The sequence below is a fragment of the Filicampus tigris genome, chromosome 17, assembly GCF_054856515.1.
Source record: "Filicampus tigris isolate MCC_2025a chromosome 17, RoL_Ftig_1.0, whole genome shotgun sequence".
In the NCBI taxonomy this organism is placed as follows: domain Eukaryota; kingdom Metazoa; phylum Chordata; class Actinopteri; order Syngnathiformes; family Syngnathidae; genus Filicampus; species Filicampus tigris.
Window position 1 is genome coordinate 118,899 of NC_141233.1, and position 18,180 is coordinate 137,078.

At 41.4% G+C, this 18,180-nt stretch overlaps 1 long non-coding RNA gene across 1 annotated transcript; it reads right to left on the reverse strand.

The window, feature by feature from the left end:
• Positions 1–3,034: 3,034 nt before the first annotated feature.
• On the reverse strand, positions 3,035–10,628 carry LOC147132771 (uncharacterized). The gene is made up of 3 exons (XR_015081812.1): positions 10,349–10,628; positions 4,930–5,151; positions 3,035–3,810 (listed from the first exon to the last, which is right to left on the reverse strand). It is a non-coding gene; the product is annotated as an uncharacterized LOC147132771 (long non-coding RNA).
• Between the last annotated feature and the right edge of the window lie 7,552 nt (positions 10,629–18,180).

Sequence of the window (18,180 nt, forward strand, 5' to 3'; positions counted from 1 at the left end):
TGTTGAGTTGGAAAATGTACATGTTAAGATAAGAAGGCCTTTATTGATCCCACAGTGGGGAAATTTTCAGTGTTACAGCAGCAAAGATATAGGTCACACAGGGACGGCGGCATAATGTAGCCATTAATGTATAACATTAACGGCAAACATTCAGGATCAAACCTATGTAAATATACGCAGTAACATGTGTATATACACACGTATATACACACCAACATACATCTACATAAAAAGTATGAGGAACACTCATTTTAGCCTGTACATAGTACAGAGGAAAAAATACTCTAAGTAAGTGACAGTGCTGCAGTTCTGTAGTGAAATGTAAGGCAACAGCATTGGATAAAAAATAAAACTAGACTAACAATAGTGGGGAATGTTGAGTATTGCACGGTATTACAGTAGTGGGGAATGTTGGGTATTGCACGATATGACCTCAGGTGCAGGACTGCACAATTGCACTAATGTCCGCTAGTTTGTTGAGACTACACAATGTTCTTGTTAAAGAGTCTGACAGCAGCAGGCAAGAAGGAACGGCGGAATCTCTCCTTTGCACAGCGAGGGTGTAACAGTCTGTCACTGAAGGAGCTGTGGAGTGCTGTTGTTGAAGTTTTGGTAGGATAGTCTTGAGATCAGTATGATTAACATCTCCAGTGAGGATGATGAAGCAATTAGGGTCTGAGTAACTTACATCAAATGAACGCACATTTTTTTTCTTTTTGTTGAGATTTATTGATGAACTAGAATAGTGTGTGACTGACCAGTGGTTGAAAACACCAAATGAATTGGATAAGATAAATTGTTTCTTTCATTTTTACACAAAATTACACACTTGGCGCTCTTGATGGAAAAAAAAACAGAATAAGACCTGCAACATACTGTACCTGAGTGCTTTTGGCGACTGTTGAATGTGCCAACTGAGATTTGGTCTTTAGGTTACTCAATCATGGTGACTCACGCTGACAAAATGAAGTGTTGTAGTTTTCTATTATCATCATGTCATGTCATCTTCCACACTGCTTATCCTATACAGGGTCGCGGGGAGGTGCTGGAGCCTATCCCAGCAGACAATGGGCGAAAGGCAGACTATACCCTGAACTGGTCACCGACCAGTAGCAGGGCACACAAAGACACTGTCACTGAGTGGGAACCGATCCCACGCTGCCCGCACACAACTCAGGCGTGTGTACCACTACACCATTAGTGAATTACTATTATTGTGCCAAATTAAAAAAAAAAGATACAAGAGGTGTTGACATGGCTGAAGTCATTTTTAGCTTATTGTTTCTCCAATTTATTTTTTTTGCCTGTGTTTGTGAACAACAAAGTCTAATGACTGCTATAGATAACATAATTTAGGCTAGTGAATGATGGCTTCCCCCAAACAAATGGTCAATGAAGAGTAGTCTGCCTTTCATACCTGAGAGCTACCACTTCCGACCGCTTTGCAATGCTAGCAACCCCCCCCCCCCCCACACACACACACCCACCTACCACCAATCCTCCCACTCCCCCACCCCACCATAACCCCTGCTGCTTTGGCAGGTAATGGTCAATTTACATATGAAAGGTCGCTAATTGTAGCCAGCAGAGTTGTTATATAAAAACCTAGGTGATATTTGACCGCCTTTCTGGGCATTCAAGGAGTTGTAAAAAATCCTGGGTTTTTTAGTGTTAATTTGGAGCGTGAATGTCGTCAGGGGTGTCCGCTGTCACCCCTGCGCTTTGCCATTAGTATCGAGCCTCTAGCTCAATTTAGCAGGGATGATGATTATATATAAAAGGAGTATGAATAGGTGAGGAAGTATATAAGATGTCCCTATATGCTGATGATGTCCTCTTGTATTTGACAGAGCCATCCACTACAATTCCATGTCTCATGAATCGGTTATTACTTTATGGGTATTATTCTGGCTATAAGATTAATATTGATAAGACTATTGATGTACTCGGGGATATCCTACCGGAGCTAAAACGGCAAAGTGGCTTTCGCTGGCCAAAAGACGGCACCTGACGTTTTATATTCCACTTTCGGTGGACAATTTGTATGAAGCGAATTATGCCAGAATAATTAATATTGGGAGTCACTGGTAGTGTAGTGGTACACACGCCTGAGTTGTGTGTGGGCAGCGTGGGATCGATTCCCGCTCAGTAACGGTGTCTGTGTGTGCCCTGCGACTGGCTGGCGACCAGTTCGGGGTGTAGTCTGCCTTCGCCTGTTGACAGCTGGGATAGGCTCCAGCACCTCCCCGCGACCCTGTATAAGATAAGCGGTTTGGAAGATGACACATAATTAATATTGTTAAAAGTGATCTCGACCATTGGGCCGCATTGCCTCTTTCTCCTTGGACGTATTGAAGCTATCTGTATGAATGTTCTGCCTATGTTTTTTTATTTTTTTCAACTGTTACTGTCAGGTTCACACCAAGTGAGACATTCATAAACAATGCACACAATGAGGAGAGAAGACACTCTACAACAATATTGTCTTTTTACTTGCAAGGAGAGCGCAGGGAAGTGTACGATTACAGTTCCTAAAACCCTCTGCCTCTCTCCTGCGCCCCCTCTCTTTTTATTTTTCTTCGGTGTCCCTGATTACAAAGGTGTTCCAGCTCTAAGGGAAAGGGGAGCGAAAGCAGCTGGAACACTATGAACTTGTTTTGTCTATGTGTGTGTGTGTGTATGTGAGCCATTAACATACATATGTGAAAGCAAAGCACACCAAGCAAGTTGGCCTAATGATAAAAATCAAACACATGAATAATAAAATGCATTATTATTCTTACATTCCCCCCTGTTTTTATATAATATAAAGCTAAACCTACAAAGCTAACAGGCTTAACCAAGAAAAATCAACATGAATAATAAAATGCATTATTATTCTTACATTTCCCCCCTGTTTTTATATAATATAAAACTAACTATAACATAAAACTAAACCTGAAAAATTTGATTAAAAAATCCAACACCCGAACCATTATATACAACATTAATCACATCCCCCCCCCCCCCCCCCCCGTTTCTCTTACATTTACACAATCCTCATATCATCGAATAGACCCTCCACAAAGGCTTTAATCTACTGAATCACTCTCATGAAAACAAATGTAATTACACCCGAGGTTGTCAATGTAATTTATTCATGATCTCCAAGACCCGGAAAGAGATCTGGAAGAGAAAGCGAAATGTCAACAGGAGCATCAAAACAAGTGTCATCAGTGTCATCATTACTCTCAACTGTACAATAAGCAATAACGGATAAACATCGTTTAATTTGGACGTCGTAGGTGCAATAGCTGTAGTGATCAACCAGTTGAGCAGGGCTCTAAGACAAGGAATACAACAACACCCACACAACGTGAGGATAGCTGCAAACACAGCAACAGAAACCAGAACAGAGGAAGCCAAGTCATTGTATCTACCAAATGTTCTTTCCCACCACTCCGTCCAAAGGGACGTGTCCACTCCAGAGTGCTCCTTCATCTTGTGGTTGAGAACACGGAGGCCATCGATGGCCCTGGTGAGGGACCCCTCCGGGGCCGTGTTGTTAGGTATGAATGTACAACACCGGTCGCCAAACATGGCGCACACCCCACCCTTTTCCGCCAAGAGCATGTCAACCGCTATGCGGTTCTGGAACGTCATGAGGGAGGTGGCTGCCAATTGTTCTTTGATAGCAAGAAATCCTGCTTCAGTATAGTTACCCAGTTTCTGCACATTGTAGTGGAGGTAGTTGATCGGAATGAGAGGTGTAGCATCCAAGCGCGGGTGGGCGCACCACCAGGCGGCGTTCGATCGATCCCAAATTTGGGCCTGTACCAGTGAGATTCATACAAGAAAAGTTGTTTTTTTATGACTATTGCAGAAAATATAGGTTTATCCCGTACAGCCCTTGCCAGCGGATAAATTGAATCCCAGGTGCAAGAGGAATTCGGATTTGTTTTGGTCATAACTTCCATAAGACAATTGTGATCTATTTTCGCAGGTGTGATACGTAATAACGGTCTCGGTCCTAGACACGTAACACAACTAAAATTGACTCGACTTGCAGCGTTTTCTACCAATAACATGCAATTGTTATGTTGAACTATCACACTTGTAATTTGTTGCATTTCCCAGCCAAAATCAGTTTGAGGAACATGTTTCGTCACTATCTTAATTTGTTTAACATATGAACTTACTCTAGGAATCTCAGAAGGAGACATAGTATTGTCTTCACAAATTACAACAGGAAAATAAGGATCAAAACCTGATGAATAAGCCCACAAAAGAAACCCCCAACAAGATGAATTAAAAATAGCTGCAGTAGGAGGCCTGAAAGGTCCAACCCCGCCAGTGACCCTGAGATTGAGTGTCGACCCCGTCTTTGAAAGAAGTATTTTGTTATGAAAATATCTAGCCTCACGGCCCTGTCCTGGAGCCCAATAATCACCCTGTTGTGTAGTGATCAAAGAATCGCAACTCGAATCTAACACGTCCAGTGAGGTACCACCAGTACTGTTCGTACCCCTTCCCCGTTGTTTGAATTATACTACCGCACCTTTTCTTGAACCCCCTCAGGGTTGCTATTGGAAGCTTCAATTCTGTCGTGCTATTGGGTGCCACAGTAATTCTGATGGAATTAACATAAACCCAGGAAACAATCCAAGGAACAAATGAGTGGGATGAAGCCAAAGAGCCACGCCTAGTTCTATGTAAATCCGCAGGAATTGTCATAGTGGTATTCAAATAGCCCCCCTCGAGGGCCCCCACAGGTGCCAAATGAATAAAAATACAAAAATAACCATCAGTACAGCTGCAAAACACCCAATAGCATCTTTAAGCCATTTTGGCATCGCCATTTCTGCTGTAACTCCACTAAAAAGGGGTTGGTGTCTGTCAAATTCTTCACTGACCATCAAGTATTTTCAGATACTATAAATCTGCACCCACCTTCTTGCCAGACTTTGGCTCACCTTCCCCGGAGGAGAAATCAGCAGAAATTACCTTCTTACAATGTGATAAGTGTATCCACGTGCTCCTCTCTGCAAGCTTCACAGAAGTCGGAGTTGTCAGCAACATTTGATATAGGCCCTCCCACGTGGGAGAGTGCCAGTGTTTTTTCTTAATGCTCCGGACCAGGACCCAATCTCCTGGCTCCACCAGTTGTTGTGTCTGTTGGGAAACACAATCGTTCTCAGATCATTTAAGTTCATCACGTTTCTCTCATGTAATCAGCCAAATTCGCCTCATCATCCAGTTTCCAGTGTTTAGTGAATAACGGTAGTTTATAGGGCCTACCGAAAAGTACTTCAAATGGAGTAGGTCCAGTTATACTAGTAATGTTGATATACAGTTTAACAAGGTCAACGCATTGCGTCCAAGGTCTACCCGTTTCCTCCATGCATTTTTTCAACCTATTCTTTACAGTCCCATTCATCCTTTCCACCAGACCAGCACTCTGTGGATGATAGGGACAATGACGCTTTAAGTCAATATGAAATAACAGACCTATTTTGTCAATAACTCTGTTAACAAAATGTGTCCCATTGTCACTATAAATTGTCTGCGGAATACCATATGGCGGCATAATGTCTTTCAATAAATTCAATAAAGTCCATATGAATTCTCTGAAAAGGATAGGTTGCCGGAGGAAACTGACCCTGCATTGGGACACAAGTTACCTTGTGAATTGTGCCTGGCACAGGTCAAACAAGCCCTACAATTTTTTTTTTTTTGAGAAGAGGTTAAACCCATAAATCGTGTAATGTCTGTTCACAAGAGCCACCATTCCCCCAGTCGGAACATGAGACACCCCATGGCTTAATATTGCTGCCCACCTGAACAAATTTTTTGGTAGTATGGGTTTTCCCTCTGTGCTGACATAAACATTTTCCCGCAAGGTTGCCCCCTTATCAGTCCAGAGTTTTTGTTCTGTCTGTGGACTCTGCTGTTGCATATCTATCAAGGTTTGGGTATTCAATATTTGTGTCAGGAATATGGTCTGATAACCCCGCGAAGGGCTTTAAAGCCGCTTCTCTAGCTGTTTTATCTGCTTTTAGAATTTCATCTTTCGTAACAACAGAGTAGCCAGTCCGTGTTTTCCCAAAAACACCCTTTTTAGATGACTCATCGACAAATGGCGTGAATCCCGTCCACAATGGCAAATCCTTTAAGTCAATTCTACATTTCGTTGATTTTTTTCAGCCAGTTCCATGTCACCCCAAACTTGCCTCCTCACTGCCACCAGCCCCGTCTCATCGTCCTCTTTTCTATGAAACAACACCTTGTCCAATTTACCTGGCCCTTTCTCACGCTTTTGCGCCAACACTCTCCAAAGGTCTACGTCCTCATACCCATCCTTTCTCATTTTCGCTTAATTGTTTTTACGTTTAGTCCGCATTTCATACTGCAGGTTCACTAATTTTTGTGTGTTGAGATGGAAACTGACTGACTGAATTACGGTTTATATAAGTCACATGCTCGACATCGATATGCAGAAAAGCGGTGTTCCACAATCTATACCATCCTTCCCCCCTGAAAAGACGTGATAAAGAGACGTGACAAGGCCCACGACTCTTAATTGCTACCCACGTAAACAGGCCTTATGGAAGGATGGGGTCACCTTCTTTACTACATATGATTCAACATTTCCTATTACCCCGTTATTTTCCCAAAAGGTTTACTCACTATTTTGCATGTCTGTCAGTATTGGGTCGTCGAGTGGCGTGTTATCATCTGGTATTTGGTCTACTGAAAGTATGCCATAAACGCCAACAGATGCTCCTTCCGTGTGTGTGTGTGTTTTGTCTCATTACTGTTTGAGAAAAATGTAACCTTCTCTTGCTACCCCGTTTGCGTACATGTTGTCTAAGCGTTATTCCATCATGAAAAGTACTTGCCATGTCTTTCACGTGTACACATTGTCTAAGCGTTATCTTATTATGAAAAGTACTTCCCGTTATATTAATGCATTATCTCTGTCTATTTTCTGCTGTCCCATTAATTATTCCCACCAATCCAGCACTTCGAGGGTGGTAAGCACCAAGATTCTCAGATCAATGTGAACCATCACTCCTATTTTCTCCACAATTTGGTCAACAAAACGGGTACCACCATCATTGTACGTTTTTTAGAAATGCCATATCTGGGGATGATATCCCTGCAAAGTGCTTTTGCCACCGTCAACGCGTCTGAATGTTTGGTATAGGGAATAGATCTAGCCATTTTGAAAAAGTATCTATGATGACGAAACAATAGTTTTCCATTCAACTCAGCAGCCCATTCATATGGATATTTAGGTAAAATAAGTAATCTGTTTGGCCATACACAGATGTCACCTGGTAATGTCGCTCCAGTGTTTTATTTTATCTTATTTATTTATTCTTTTTTTTATTCAAAGTTCTTGTTCTGCTTCAGGACTTTGTTGTAGCATGCCATTTAATATGCCCTTGTGTAAATTCGTATGTCTTTCACTGCTAACACATGCGTTTATCCTGTAGCTGGGTCTGTAGCTGTCTTAACCTCAAATGCGTTCCCATGGGACACACTGTCTGTGCCTGATGTGTGCATTGCACACTTGCAGATGGCCAGAGTGTGTGTGCCAGCTGTATTGTGTCTAAAAGCTTTGATAAGAGTTCTGCACGCATAACTGGCTTGCCCGTGCAAAGGTTGTCGCCATTGTGGCAAACGCGAGAACTGGAGTTATTTCTGCCAACACATGCACTGTAAAAATCAAGGAGTTTAGTTTATAAAAAAATAAAAAATATGGAAACTCGTTGCCTTAGAAATGATACGTGTAAACAAGCTATCAATTCTGAGTGCACAGTACTACCACCAACTTAATTATTTTGAGTTTATAGCGCTAAATGGTTACAAGGGCCAACACTTGTATAGCGCGCATCTACCTTTGGTAATCAAAATGCTTCACACAGTGTACCTCATTTACTCCATGATAATGAATGGATGGATGGATTTTATATTTAAAAACCGGTATGCCAACAAGGATATATCAGCTATTGCATGCAATAAATGTTTTTGTAACAGGAAAACAATAAAAATGTGAAGTTCCAAAGGGATGGATAGCATTTCACCATAAAAAAAAAATCCAGAAGTTCTAAATATTTAATTTGTTTAAGACATGTAAACTCAAAACAACTGATTCAGGAATTACTAACAACTTAATTAAAATGAGTGTTTAGAACAAATTATCAAAAAGTGAGTTAGTTCAACACAATACTTCTGAGTAATATGAATGTTTGTTTACAGTGTGCCAATCATGTCTTCCTCCATCCTCAGGAAGTAGTAACAATGTGGCTGGGTTTAACATCGTGCGTCTCTTTAGTTAGACGTTGCCTCAATACATACAAGGTAAATGTTTCGCTAGTGATAAAAAGATCATGGTCGTTCGTTAAAACAACGCAGAGACTGCACGTGGCACTCTCAAAATCAGGGGATGGAACAAAACTATGGTTGCACTTAAAAAACAACAACTGGAAACTGAGGCACCCATCCATTGCTGCATTTGTTTGTACAGCAATGGATGCTGCAATAACTGCTCTTCCACAGTGCGGCAATGCACTGTCCAATTCGAAAGAATTAGTTTCATTTTGTCTCTATCTTGCCGCACCAAAACTGAGGTCGAAAAATGACCTTTACAATCTATCAACTGGTTGCCATAATTTAAGATAATGCTGTGCTTAACACTAAAATTTGCTTTATTTCACAAAAAACTTTCCTGCTTCATTGGCCTACCTTAAAGGTGATGTCATTTGAGGTCTTCACTATTACATTTTTTCACCAAGGATTCCTGCATAATTTGGAACCCAGATTCAGCAACAATTTGTTAGACCTAAAAAATGACATCATCCACCCCTTTGTTTGATGTTTTGGAGCCTGGAGAATTGCATTTTTTTTTTGTTTTTCTATTCCCCACTACAATTATACTTCCAACACTAAGATTGCGTCCCAAATATTTGACTTGTTGTTTCTACATCCGTAGCTTATTTTTGCTTACTTTGTGCTCTTCTTCAGCCAAATGTTATAATAATGAACAAGAACTGTTCCGCCTTGTCGCAGGGTCAGACGAGAGGAGCAGAGGGCCCAGGTGCCCCTCCCTGATGTCTGCGCTGCCGCTCAATTCACATTATCTTCGTTTCTTACTTTTTGCCCATTAAACGCTTCTGCTATATGATTGATGCCTGTAACACGGCTACTTTATGTGTAATTAACTTAACCATTAAAAACGTGTTCAGCTAACACTATGCGTCTAAATATTGGATCTTATCAGGATCCTGTTTTACAACAAACTTCCAATCCTTACATTGCATTTTATGATTTAAATTTACTACCTATTTTCCCATTGTATAGACGATTTGGTCCAGCTTGCTAACACCTAAGGTGTTCTAAAAACTGGATTTTTATCAGTAGGACAGCAATTCAAATTTCCTGTAGTGGTCATTCTCACTACAACCTTTTCAGGTGGAGAATTATTGCTTCTGCATCCACACCAGTCTGCTGTTCATTATCCTACTACATATACTACTAATTATACCATACTAATTATATGGAATAAAATACCTAGTGGTATTTCAATTGGCAATCACTCTGTTCACTTACACACTTCACACAGGGTTTCACAACCGATTTGCACAAACATACACACACCCAGAATTCAAGTGTACACAGGCCTTCGCCATCCTTTATTATTTTTATTATTATTATTATTGTTATTTTCTTTTTTTAAGCTGGCCAGCAAAGTCATATTTTGATATCCAAAGGTTTAAGTGTTGTATTTTGGAAGGACAGTGACGCTCCACAAATGTCGAATCTTTGCATGCGAGGTTTTGTTTAGATCACTTTTATCACCGATTTTACTGTTAGTTTTCCCCCATTATTTTGATGAAGAGTCAGTTTTATGACACTTAGGGTGTCCTACACTGACTTTTACCTTAAAACCGGGTGACAATCAACACAGTGTGTGCAATCCTCAAGCTTCTACCACAAGTGGCGGAGGATTCTTGCCTATTGCGTCCACACAAAGTTGTCACTTACAATCCTGTTTATATCCACTCACACAGTTTACACAGTCACACTTTTAGCAGCGTTTTTCACGGAGTTTAAGTACGTACAGGATACCGTCGCCCTTGCAGTTTTATAGACTTACTCTGTCTTTTACCTTGACATTGACTAGTATTCTCAAGGCTTACACAGTTTTAAAGACTTACTCTGTCTCACAGTTTTATAGACTTACTCTGTCTTACAGTTTTATAGGCTTACTCTGTCTTACTACTTGACCAGGGACTAGTATTGTCAAGGTTTTTTACCAGCGCGCAATTCACTCATCCACGAGTGTCGTGAGTTTCCTACTCACCCAGAGATGTCTTCACTCCTCCGCCTTCAGTTCCCAGAAGTGGAGCCAGAGACCAGTCCCGCAAAGGGTCTTAGAGCCGTGGTCACGGACTTTACCTGGAGGTTGACTCGACAGCTGGAAACCTTCCGGCATATAGGGATCTGGCTCGAAGGATCAATTTAATGTCAGGTTCACACCAAGTGAGACATTCATAAACAATGCACACAATGAGGAGAGAAGACACTCTACAACAATTTTGTCTTTTTACTTCCAAGGAGAGCGCAGGGAAGTGTACGATTACAGTTCCTAAAACCCTGTGCCCGGCTCCTGCGCCCCCTCTCTTTTTATTTTTCTCCGGTGTCCCTGATTTTCAAAGGTGTTCCAGCTCTAAGGGAAAGGGGAGCGAAAGCAGCTGGAACACTATGAACTTGTTTTGTCAATGTGTGTGTGTGTGTGTGTGTGTGTGTGCGTGTGTGTGTGTGTGTGTGGGTGTGTGCGTGTGTGTGTGTGGGGGGGGTGGGGGTGTGTGTGGGTGTGTGGGTGTGCGTGTGTGTGTGTGTGTGTGAGCCATTAACATACATATGTGAAAGCAAAGCACACCAAGCAAGCTGGCCTAATGATAAAAATCAAACACATGAATAATAAAATGCATTATTATTCTTACAGTTACCAATCGGAATTCCAAGTTCAAAATTTGCAGAAATTGATCAAATTATGTCTAAATTCATATGGCAGGGGAAACGCCCTTGGATTGAATATAAAACATTTCAAAGAGGAAGAAGGTGGATTTAATTTACCTAATCTGACATTTTCTCTTCACAGCTTCTCATGCTCCTTACCAGAGAGATGCGTTTCCTGGAGCATTGCTAGGACTATATGCACGAAGTGGTGTGACATATTTCCGTGTCTGGCTCCACTCACAAGCAAGGACACACTTTGGACCTTGTCCTTACTTTTTGTATATTGGTCTCAATGTTGAAAGTATTGGACAATGTGATTTCTGATCACATGACTGTGCTCTCTGATGTAATGTTTTCCAGTGCTGTCACAACTACTGCTAGTAGGCGCAGGTGCCAGGTTTTTAACCTCCTCACTGCTAGTCGGTTCTCTGATGCCTTTGATCGGCTTTGTATTCCCTCTTCAAACACAGAGGAACTCAGTACTTGGTTCCATTCATCCTGCCTTAACATTTTGGACTCTGTGGCTCCATTAAAAAATATGTGGCCAAATGTTAGACCGGAGCCATGGTTTAATGAGAGTACTCGTGCGGCTAAACAGGAATGCCGCGGAGCTGAACGCAGGTGAAAAAGAGACAAGTCACTTTTAAAGTCCTAAAGGACTGCTGCCGTCGTTACCAAAGAAAGGTGAAGGAGTCCAAGAGGGACCACTTGACAAATCTCATTCAGGCAAATCGCCATAATACACATGCTTTATTTAAAACAATTGATTCTGAACTTAGGCCCCGTCAGCCGATTTGCACGGACTCATTCCCTGAAATGTACAATAGATTCTTGCAGTTTTTCGGTGACAAGGTTGCTACAGCTAGGGCTCCCGTTTGACTCCTCTGTCCATGTTCCTTGTTCTGCAGTGTTGGATTCCTTTGAGTCGGTTTCCTTGGCATTCTTGAAGGATGTGGTTTGCCATATTAAGCCATTTGGCTCCCTTTATGACTCCGTTCCCCCTCACCTCTTTCAGGAGACTTTCCTGAGTATTGGTAAATTGGTTTTGGCCATTATCAATAGCAGCCTGTCTTCTGGTGTAGTGCCCCAACATTTTTCACATGCTGTAGTGCACCCCCTGCTTAAGAAACCTGGCCTAAGTGAAAATAAAGCAGATGCAGGCCCTGACTACTATCAGAATCACCGATATCCAAGAAGAGAAAAGAATGCTCCAAAATACTTGGATGATTATCTGACAGACCTCAATGACAATGATGTAGTCAACACAAATATTGATTATTCTTACAGGGCCATATGTGGCGTTCCCCAGACATACAGCGAGCCCGGATGTCAGTCGAGGTGTCCGGATGGATGCAAGCAATGAAGGAAGAGATTCAATCACTCCAAGAAAATGAAACATTTGAACTGGATTCTTTACCTGAATGCAGAAACATAATTGGGGGAAAATTGGTACATGCCGTGAAAGAAAATGCCGGAAGAAGAAAAGCATATAAAGCTAGATATGTTGCAAAGGGCTACTGTCAAACAAGGCATAGATTACCAAGAGACATTTGCTCCAACAGCAAACATCACATCTGTACGGGCTTTGATGCAGATAGCTGTCCAAAACAGTCTCATCGTCCATCAAATGGACGTAAAAACAGCGTAATTACATGAGCCAATAGAAGAAGAAATTTTCTTAGAGCAACCAGAGGGTTTAGAAAAGACATCAGAAAAAGGAGAGAAGTTGGTGTACAAGCAAAAGAAATCCCTCTATGGCCTTAAACAGTCAGGGAGAAACTGGTACAAGCTTCTACATGATCATTTAGAGCAAGAAGATTTTGGGAGAAATCTACCTGACCCCTGTGTGTATAGGAAACAAATGGAAAATTATGTGATCATTGTCATTATTTGGGTAGATGATCTAATAATTGCAGCAAGCAACAATGATCTACTCAATAAATTCAAAGACACAATGAAATCCAGATTTAATATGAAAGATCTGGACAAAATATTGTACTTCTTGGGCATTCAGTTTGAACAATATAATGAGGAAATTGAAATGAAAGAAAAGGTACATCAGAAAAATGCTTGAAAGATTTGGAATGTCAGATTGTAAACCCAGATGCACACCAAGTGAACCAAGACTCGAGATGAATGAAGAAAGTGACCAAAATGAGGTTGTAGATCCTAAAGAGTATCGTGATATTGTAGGCAGCCTGATTTATGCCATGACTTGCATAAGACCTGAAATCAGATGGATAGTGAGCAAATTGTCACAAACACTGGCGAAACCAAAGGCAGGCAATTTAGTGACTGCTAAACATGTTTCGAGGTATCAAAAAGGTACACTGTATTACAAATTAACTTTCAAGAAAAATGATGAAGATTTAAAACTCGTGGCTTTCAGTGACTCTGATTGGACATCATCTGTGGAAGATAGACGTAGCATGACTAAACAAGGGCCTGCAATCTCATGGAAGTCGAAGAAGCAGCCCACAGTGGCTCTTTCGACTTGTGAAGCTGAATACATTGCTTTAGCAACAACTACGCAGGAATGCATGTATGAAACACAGTTGTTAAATGGTATGGATAACACAAGATACAGTTGCACAAGAATTTATGGAGACAATCAAGGGGCCATCGCTTTAAGCAAAAATCCAATGAATAGACCGAGATCAAAACACATTGATGTTAGATTTCACTTCATCCGTGAAGCACTCCACAATGGAAAAATAGATATTGTGTACTGTCCATCAGAAAACATGATTGCAGACATATTGACAAAACCAGTATCTCGGATTAGGATTGCTAAATTCAAATCTTGTTTTTTTGGAAATTAAAGATGTGTTCAGGGGTAATTGTTTTGAGATCATGAGAGCAAGGGAGGCTGTTAAGTTATGTGCTCTTATTACATTATTTAATTGAAAGAATGCTGTGTTCGGTAATATACTCAAACATCAATATGTTTATATTTGATTTATGTGTGTCATATGTTCCGTTTACTGCAATGTTATGAATATTTTGTCACTGTCGTAAAATTTCTCATTTACGTGCGGACACTTTACGTTGGTTGTATATCAGTTACGGTTGTGTGTGTGTGTCAAGAAGAGCAGGTGGATGATGATGAAATGAAAGAGATGGTAGCATACCGCAACTACTGAAGTGTTGTGTTGGTGCGTTGACAAAACAAACAAATATGGATATTGAAGCTGCAAGCGCAACATTTATTACTTTGAATTTAAACCAGTATCTTCTAGTTTTTTTTTTTTATAAGAATTGGACAATACTGTTAAATATTCATCCATAGCATTTAACTTCACAGTTAAATCAATCAGTTAAGAAGAACAGTACATAACAGTACATTAATAGCGTAAAACTATGGATTACTGTCCTGTAAATTACTGATGTAAGGACAGTATCTTACTGTATTAAAAAAAAAAAATACAATTCCATTAAATATTCATCCCCGCATGTAAATTAACATAACATAATAAACTGTAATTTAACACTATAAAACAGTATTTTGGGCGAATCCAAGACAGTCTAAACACAAAGGTGGGAACACCAGATTTTTATCATCAACCCCCATCAATACTTTGAGAGAGGAACACTTTAAAAGACTACTTATTTTCAGTTGCCACAGACAGGCGAATAGTACGGCATGTTTCTGGATGCGTCTGGATAGGCTGGAGAAGCACAAAAAGGTACACAATTGAAGTAAAATACAGGAAATGCTTGTTGTGTAAAGGTTAATCTAGCCTATTACGTGCATCGATGTTGATGTTTCGGCCAATAGGACGGCTGGTTAGAGGGAGGTCCCCGTGGGGGGAAGGTTCATATGGGCTGGTTAGAGAGGAGTCTATTAAAGTTTCAAAGCAAGTCATTCTCTCTCGCTCTTGTTATTGCCCAACACACACTAACATAACATGGTGTCAGAATGAAACTGTTCTAGTCGCGGGAGTGATACGCCTCCAAGAGGTGAATTATCCGGACCAGACGAGCGGGAGACTACGTTAGCGCTTGAGGCTAACGACGGCTCGCTAACACCCGTCGAGAAGGCCGAGAGGAGAGTGGACTCAGCTGAAGTTGTGTCGGGGTGACGTAAACAGGGGTTTACAGCATGCAGGTAAAGCCAAAAAAAAGAAGAAAACAAACCAAGGAGCAGTTTCAACAATAATACAGAGAAAAAAAAATGCAAGGCAACCCTCCAGCACTAGCGAGCAGTGTCCAACTAGCTCCACCTGGTAACTTTGACTTCAGTAATGCAAATCAATGGCCAAAGTGGATTCTGCGTTTTGAACGTTTCAGGATAACATCAATTAACACACTGATGTATACTCTAGGGGATGAAGCTGAAGATATACTGAGTCTTCTGCCCTTAAGCAGTGATCAGAAAAATAAATATACAGATGTGAAACAAGCTTTTGAGAACCATTGCATTAGCAAGAAAAATTTCCTTTTTGAGCGTGCACGATTTAATAGACAAAATCAAGAACCAAAAGAAAGTGTGGAATCGTTCATCACTGCTGTTCATAGCCTCGCGGATCACTGTGCATTTGGAGCACTAAGAGAGGAGCTTATTAAAGACAGGATTGTTGTCTGATGCAAGATGCAAAGTTGTCTGAGTCATTACAGATGGATCCTTATCTCACATTGGAAAAGACAATAACCAGAGTACGCCACAGTGAAGAAATAAAGAGGCAGCAACCGGTACTGCGTGGCAATATGAATGAGAGGCAGTCTGAAAACGTAGAGGTTATGTCGGCAAGGCCCAAAACCCAGTATGTTCCAAAAGGAGGCCACAAGAACAGCACACGTATTAAACGAGGAAATACGGACAAAGCCACATGCTGCTTAAGATGTGGAAATACAACAGACCACAAGTGGAAAGACTGCCCCGCTAAAGATACAGAATGCCACAAATGTAAAAGGAAGGGACATTTTGCCCGGAAATGCCGGTCAGCTGGTGGCATCCGTGACATCACAGACGATTCTACAGAGGGTGACTCTGACCTCACCTTTCTTGGAGAGATGATTATCGACATGAACAGTGTTGAAAATGAATGGACAGTACATCTGGAATTGAATGGAGGGACAAGAGAGTTTAAATTAGACACTGGTGCAGGAGTCACAGCTATCCCGTTTCACCACTACTCATCAGACAAACATGGGACTTTGAAACCTCCTAAAATTCCACTGTATGGCAGGCAACCCTTGGAGGTAAAATGGTTCTTTAGAGGAAAACTGAAGGTGAAAGACAAGCACACTGAACAAGACGTCTATGTGGTGAACAATTTGTCAAATTCACTCTCAACAGAAGGTGTTAAGCCTGACCCAGGCAAGGTCAGAGCCATACTACAGATGCCAGAGCCCACCTGCGTTACTGATGTCAGGCGAGTAATGGGCATGGCTGACTAATGGGCAAGTTCCTGCCTCACCTCTCTTCATATGCACAGCCCCTAACGGTCCTTCAGTCAGAGAAGACAGAATGGTGCTGGGGGACACCGCAGAGAGAAGCTTTTCGGAGGCTAAAATCTGAACTGAGCTCACACAGAGTCCCGGCTGTATACTCACCTTATGCAGAACGCACGTGTCGGTTGATGCTTCGTCATTTGGGATAGGAGCAGTCCTGTTACAGAAACAGCCAGAGTGTGAGGACTGGAAACCAGTTGTGTTCATCTCCAGACAGCTATCTGAGGCGGAGAAACGTTACGCTCAGATCGAGAAGGAGGCTCTAGCAGTAACCTGGGCATGTGAACGCCTACAGTCATACGCCAGCAGTGACTTAAAAATAAAAGAAAAACAGCAAACTGGGGCACTCAAAGTTGGCCTTTATTTTAACAGGGTGGGCCTGCATAGAACATAATCTTGTAAAGAACATTTTTGGGTTGACTTCCCCTTTAACAGAAAATTAATCAAATAATGTAAACAGTTTCAAGCAGTCTATACTGGATTGTTTCCAGTCTGTAGCATTTGGACTCACCAATTACCCATCTATACGAGACAGATAGGTAATCAAATTATCAGATGTCAATTGGCCAGACTTGGAACCAACCAACTGCTGTTGTTTTTCAGAACACGGACGGACGTTGGTTGTCCATCTTGAATAGTGAATTTCTCTCCGTCCATGATGACCTCCACACCCATCCATTTGGTCTTTTTCCCGGCAACTCCTGCTTTTTTGACAAGGAGCCAAAGCTTGTTCATGCAATCACCCACCTTATCAGTAAGATCATCTGCCATTAATTTCTTCTGTTTCAGCATGTCAACATTGAGAGAAGATTTCCATCCTTTTTCCCTGACTGTGCACATTGTAAATTGTATGAAAGTAGGACGTGCACCTTTATCCTCTCCCCACTCAATGTACAGTGTCCACCAAGAATCCCAGTCAAGGCTTCTCCTCTGGTACAATTTGGGCAATGATTTCAAGCAGTTCTTCCTTATATCTTGCTATGTTCCTCAAGAATCAAGAGGCGGAGATTCCATCGTCTACTGTACCATTCTTGTGGTTTGTTTCTTTCCTCCATTTCAGCCACTTTGACTTTTAGCACCTTCACCTCATCTTCTGTGACTTGCCTTGATCTCGAGACCTTTCAGATGTTTTGTATGGCAGCAATATCCTTTGTATTCTTTGTCTTGGAACTTAGTGAAGCGGTCATATAAGTTGTTAATAGCGTTTAGTAAAACCGCATTGGACACCACCTCCTCATCCCTCGAGAAAAGAACACTACAGGACTTCTTTGGATTAGGACAGTGGGATGGCGTTTGAGGCCATTTTTTCCAACTTTTCCAACACAAGTTGGAAAACATCTGTGACATTCATGTCAAATATAAGGCCACCTGGCTTTGAAATCTCTCCGCCTTTGGCGTCTCTCTTGGTATTACTTCCACCCGACATCATGAAGCAGGAACTGCTAAATAATGGTGCTAACCTTTAGCAACTTTCCAAGACAGGTCTTCAAAATGGTCCTTTAGCAGCACAAGACAATGTCTTGCAGACAAAAAAAGATGAGTTAAAACAGGTATCCTTCAAAATTAAGTTCTGACTCCTAAAAAATCATTTTAAACAACTGGTACAGCATCAATATTCACGAGCTCAACAAAGTGTATCTACACGGGTCGCCATCTTGAACTACCACCCTGTGGTTGTATTGTAGTTCTTTTACTGTCGCCTAGAAACTATGTCATCTG